The following is a 6368-nucleotide window of genomic DNA, read 5'->3' as shown; positions in this document are numbered from 1 at the left end:
TGGCCTCTCTTCACAGGTTTGGCCATTTAGCCAATAAAGTAGTTGAAAAATAAAAAAGGGAAATTACCCCTCGCAAGGGGCAGCGAAGTACTTGCCAATGGTGACTCTCGGCAAGCAGCAGCAAAGCAATATCCTGAGAGAGAGGCTCTACTTCCTGAGAACTGTGGACACATCCAGTAGCCGAAGCACACAGTACTCGAGTGACAGTTGGCCTCAGAAATCCAACAAAGCTCGAGAGCTGCACTTGGAATGTCCTCGGGCCTGCACGGGCCAGTCCTGAGCTGTCTCAGCTGGCGGTTCTGCGTGCACTAGCCAGACAAACATCCAAGCTTTCTGAATAAGGAGGGCACCTTGGACCCTCTCTTCTTCATTAGGGTCGAGAGTGCTAGGTAGTCTGGTGCCCACTGTCAGTGACCAGGATATGGACTATTGAAGAGGCAACATGATTGTGAAGGCAAGGGGTGCTTGGGAGACTTTGCTTTCGGGTTCCTCTTACACAAGTCTGGGCCTGCTGTCAGTAGGTCGTCAGTGTTGCAGTTAGGTCCCTTTGAGCCTCATAACTGAATGAGAAAGGGTGATCCAGGCGTTTGCTTCTCACAGACTGTGGGGGCCAGGCAGTCACTGGTTGTGCTAGGGAAAGAATAAGTAATAGTGCTTGAATAGAGCAGAGGATGTCTGGAACTGATATTGCAAATGGTATTCCCAAATGGCCTATCCTGGGATTTTCTAGTACATTGGTGACAACTTCTGTGAACGTCATCCTGTATGCTGAAATGCATCTCTAGACTGCTTAATAGTACTTACTGCAGTGCTATTATTATATAAATGTTAGTATATATGTATATGTATACAAACACACACATATATATGAAAATAAGGATAAGAAAAATAGTCTTCTTATAGTACAAAAGCAAGTTGTTTTTCAAAAATACTTTTATCTGCTTTTGGTTAAGTTCACCAATTCAGAACACAGACACAGTTCGACTCCCTAATGTAGCCCTTACGGCCTTAAGCAATTGCTTTGTCTCGGTTTACATGTTGGGTGCTATAACATTTACATATTTATTGTTTTGGAAGGTCATATAATTTCCCTGAAGTCACAATATGACTAATGGCTCATATTAGTGGCTCTGCATGGGCCATTCACTTCCATTCTAATGATGAAGCTGAAGTATAGTTACACAGAATGATTTTGGAAACCCTTAGAGAAGTTGATTATCTGAAAGGTCATGTTTATTGAGCAGTTGATATACTGAGAAAGTGTAAATTTGAGGATATGGATGAAGATGTTATCTTACTGATAGGGAAACTTGCTTTGCTTGTTACACGTTTTTCCAATTTTACTTTGAGCACTTTTTGTTCTTGCTAGATGAAAGGCTTTTGTTTATTTATTTCAGCGCTATATCTGATTTTTGTGAAGGATTGCTCTCTCCCTTTGGCTACACAGACAATATGACTTCAGAAACATTGGGGCACTTTTCTATCATCTAATTATCTACCTGTGCCACTGTCTTAGTGATTTGGCACATGCTTTCTCCTTGGAATTTTTTAAAACTTCATCACTCCCTTTCTTTAGCCCTATTTACCTCACTAATTTCATTTTGAAAAATATCTATCTCCAGGAATTTTATCGTTCACTGTGTTTATCTGCATACTAGCACATATCCTAACTCTCATACACCTTTCAACCATTCATCTGAATTTTCTGTTGGTCCTTTGAGGTCCTTGGAGACATTGAATTTGCACAATGGCATAATGCTTCTAGGCATGAAAAACTTGGTGTAGGCTACAATGGATAGAGAATTATGAATATCAATTTATATAATATATACTTCATGAGAATTTGCTTGGCAATTCTAATATCAGGACAAAACAGTTTTCTCAATTCAAGTTACAGTGACTGTGTTTAGTTCAGATAATCTATCAAAGGTAGTTTATACATACTTGAATGACTGCTCAAAGAATCATGATATTTAAGAGATTTTAAGGTTTCACTTTGATAAGGTTGTTCAACTACAAGAACTTTAATGTATAGTAGATTTAATAATGAAAATAACTGAATAGTATAATTTTGTAGCCTTTAACTCAGTAATTAACATTCTTTTCTAAACTGTTTATATTTTATTCATTTTGTCAGCATATAAGAAAATGAGTTTCACTACAGCAGTTTCAAACATATGCTTTTATTGATTTAGTGTGTGTGTAATGGGAATAGCTATTGTTGCCTAGGTGACTACCCAGTTTATTTCCTGGTACGAACAAACAAGTGGATGAGCAGGAAAGACAGTAGAAAACAAAATTATTAGCTTTATCCATCCGTGCTAGGAGAAGCTTGGAGCAGGAATTCAGTTAAGCAGATGTTAACAAGGATGTTTTCTAGGACCCCTGGGTCCTTTCCTTTCCAGTATTGCTCCTGTCTAACTATCCACCTGTTAGCATTCAGGCATGTGTACTGGCCTGGGCTTGGGGTAAATGTCCTCAGCTGTAGTCACTCAGCTCCTTCTGTGCACATTCACTACATTCCCTTTTAAAAGGACCATGCCAACCTCCTAACTCGCTCTTTCTCTCTTTGTTTTCATCTGTCCATCTGTCCCTCTCTCTCTGTCTCCCTCCCTTTTTCTTCTCTTCTGTCTGCTACTCCTGTCCCCAGAAGCCGGGCTCCCCCTCTCCCCACCCCATTTTCCCATTCACTTTCCTCCAATTAAAAAATAATAAATAAAATAAAATAAAAAACCTCTACCTGAGCTTGTCACATGGAATCTTTCTCGCACAAGCCACTTTTTAAAAAATTACAGCACATCTGTGTGCCTTCATGCTTTTTCTCCTGGCAGGATCTTTTGGGAACAAGAAGACACTATCTGAGGGAGCCTGTCTTTGTTTACCCTGCCTACTTATGTTCCTCTAACCCCACCTTGTGTGTGTGTGTGTGTACATACACATGAGCATACCAGCATGTGTGTGTGTGTGTTATTAGCATGAATGTGTAATGTGTTTTATATATGTAGGTGCACAGGTGAATGGGTATATGTTTGTATGTGTGTATGTGCATATAGAGACCCCATGTTGATGTTGGTTGTCTTTGAAGACTCTACACATTTTTTTTTTTTTACTGAAACATAATTTGGCTTTTCTAGCTAGTTAGCATGTCCCTTGTGATCTCTGGTCTCTAACTCTCTAAAGTACAGATGAGCAGCCACACTTACCATTTATTTGGGTACTGCAGATTTGAACACTTGTTCATATGTGTGGCAAGTGCTTTATCCACTGAACTATCTCCTAGCACTCATTATTTTTACTGCTATTAAAATTGATTTTTTCCTTTGTTTCTTTCTCAGCATGTTCTTTGTTGACATATAGAAAAACTTCTGATGTTTATGTTGATTTTGTATCCTGCTCCTTTGCTGAAAGTGTCTACATGTGAGTTTTCTACGGAAGACTTTAAAGGATAGATTATATTATCTATAAATAGGGAAAATGTTACTTCTTCCTTTCCTGTTTGTATACCCGGTGGAATGTAAACTGGTGCCAACTGTATAAATCAGCACATAGGTTTTCAAAAATAAAAATAGAATTATTATAAGACCTAACTAAAATACTTCCAGACAAATAGTCAAAAGACCCTAAGTCTTACTTCTGACATACTTGCAATTCAGGCTTATTGCCACAATATTCACAATACTTAAATGGAACCATTCCTTTCCATTATGAGATGAATAGATAAAATTATATATATATATATATATACCCAATGGAATTTTATTCCACCAAAAAGATTGTTGAAATCATGGCAATTAAAGGGAAATGGATAGAATTGAAGGTTCTTATGTTAGGTGAAGAAGTAGAGAGTTGGAAAGAGAGAATTATCAGAGGTTCTTTTTTCTCATATGTGGAATTGAGACTTAATTTTTATATATTAGTATAGATATGTGTGGTTATACTGTGTAGGACATAAAACTAGAAAATGAAGCATGAGAGGAGAAAAGAGATCTACAGGGGTAAAATTAAGAAGTGTAATAGAATACATATGACTTGAAGGGGTGCTTACTAGTTACTGTTTTATTACTGAGATGAAACACATTAACCAAGGCACTTCAGGAATGGAGAAAGCCGACAAACTTATGGAAACTGAACAGTCAACTACTGAATCACACCTGGGTCAAGGAAGAAATTAAGAAAGAAATTAAAGTCTTCCTTGAATTTAATGAAAATAAAGAGACAACATACTCAAACCTATGAGACACGATGAAAGCAGTGATAAGAGGAAAGTTCATAGCACTAAGTGCCCACTTAAAGAAAACGGAGAAAGCATACATTGGGGACTTAACAGCACACCTGAAAGCTCTAGAAAAAAAAGAAGCAGACGCGCCCAGGAGGAGTAGAAGACTGGAAATAATCAAACTGAGGACTAAATCAACAAAATAGAAACACAGAAAACAATCCAAAGAATCAATGAAACAAAAAGTTTGTTCTTGGAGAAAATCAACAAGATCGACAAACCCCTATCCAAACTAATTAAACGACAGAGAGAGAACACGCAAATAAATAAGATCAGAAATGAAAAGGGGGACATAACCACAGACACAGAGGAAATTCAGAGAATCATTAGATCTTACTACAAAAGCCTGTATGCCACAAAACTGGAAAATGCAAAAGAAATGGACAAATTTTTAGATAAGTACCATATACCAAAGCGAAACCAAGACCAGGTGAATGATCTAAAGACTTGTTAGTCGCGAAGAATTAGATATTGTTATAAAAAAAATCTTCCTTCCAAAAAAAGCCCAGGACAAGATGGCTTCAATGCAGAATTCTACCAGAACTTCCAAGAAGAGCTAATACCTATACTCCTTAAGGTATTTCATAATATAGAAACAGAAGAGTCATTGCCAAATTCCTTTTATGAAGCTACAGTTACCCTGATACCAAAATCACACAAAAACCCAACCAAGAAAGAGAATTACAGGCCTATCTCACTCATGAACATCGACGCAAAAATTCTCAATAAAATACTGGCAAACCGAATCTAAGAACACATTAGAAAAATTATCCATGCTTATTAAAGTGTTGCCCTTTCCCGTTCCGCCTTGCGGGGCGAGTGCTCGTGGGTCAGTGAGAGCCAGAAGAGGTTTCGTCGGGAGGTCGGGGACTGCTGTTCCACGGCTGTCATCATGCCACAAAATGAGCATATTGAATTACACCGTAAACGCTATGGATATCGTTTAGATTACCATGAGAAAAAGAGAAAGAAAGTCGGGAGGCCCATGAATGTTCAAAGAAGGCAAAGAAAATGATTGGCCTGAAGGCTAAGCTCTACCATAAGCAGCGCCATGCTGAGAAAATACAAATGAAAAAGACTATTAAGATGCACGAAAAGAGAAACACCAAGCAAAAGAATGATGAAAAGAGTCCACAAGGAGCAGTACCTGCTTACCTGCTGGACAGAGAGGGGCAATCTAGAGCAAAAGTGCTTTCCAACATGATTAAGCAGAAACGAAAAGAGAAGGCGGGAAAATAGGAGATCCCTCTACCCAAAGTTCGTGCCCAAGGAGAAACAGAAGTATTGAAAGTTATTCGAACAGGAAAAAGAAAAAAGAAGGCATGGAAGAGGATGGTTACTAAAGTCTGCTTTGTTGGTGATGGTTTTACAAGAAAACCACCTAAATATGAAAGGTTTATCAGGCCAATGGGTCTGCGTTTCAAAAAAGCTCATGTCACACATCCTGAGCAGAAAGCTACCTTTTGCTTGACAATACTTGGTGTGAAAAAGAATCCATCATCCCCATTATATACAACTCTGGGTGTAATCACCAAAGGTACAGTCATTGAAGTGAATGTGAGCGAGCTGGGCCTTGTGACACAAGGAGGCAAGGTTATTTGGGGAAAGTATGCCCAAGTTACCAACAATCCTGAAAACGATGGGTGCATAAATGCAGTCTTGCTGGTTTGATAGTGACTTCTACTGAAAACTACGCACCATTGGGAAAACACCATCACTGTGATCTGGCTGAATACTACCAAGGTGCCTACCCATGAGCAGTCATCGAAGAGTTTTTATTAAATTTTAAATAAAAAAATAAAAAATGCAAAAAAAAGAAAAATTATCCATTATGATCAAGTAGGCTTCATCCCAGAGATGCAGAGCTGGTTCAACATACGAAAATCTATCAATGTGATTCATCATATAAATAAACTTAAAGAAAAAAACCATATGATCATTTCATTGGATGCTGAAAAAGCATTCGACAAAATTCAACACCCCTTTATGATAAAGGTCTTGGAGAGATTAGGGATACAAGGGTCATACCAAAATATAATAAAAGCTATTTACAGCAAGCCGACAGCTAACATTAAATTAAATGGAGAAAAAC

At 38.1% G+C, this 6368-nt stretch overlaps 1 long non-coding RNA gene and 1 pseudogene across 1 annotated transcript in view; one reads left to right on the top strand and one right to left on the bottom strand.

Annotated features, from left to right (window-relative positions):
- Nucleotides 1-297: 297 nt before the first annotated feature.
- Nucleotides 298-6368, bottom strand: part of LOC130869125 (uncharacterized) — a 31394-nt gene continuing 25323 nt past the window's right edge. The window contains exon 13 of the long non-coding RNA XR_009056630.1: nt 298-630. This is a non-coding gene — a long non-coding RNA (uncharacterized LOC130869125). The remainder of the gene's footprint in view (nt 631-6368) is intronic.
- Nucleotides 5144-6073, top strand: LOC130869124 (ribosome biogenesis protein NSA2 homolog; annotated as a pseudogene).

This window comes from Chionomys nivalis, unplaced genomic scaffold (assembly GCF_950005125.1).
Source record: "Chionomys nivalis unplaced genomic scaffold, mChiNiv1.1 scaffold_139, whole genome shotgun sequence".
NCBI lineage: Eukaryota > Metazoa > Chordata > Mammalia > Rodentia > Cricetidae > Chionomys > Chionomys nivalis.
This window is presented reverse-complemented; position numbering and strand designations above follow the sequence as displayed.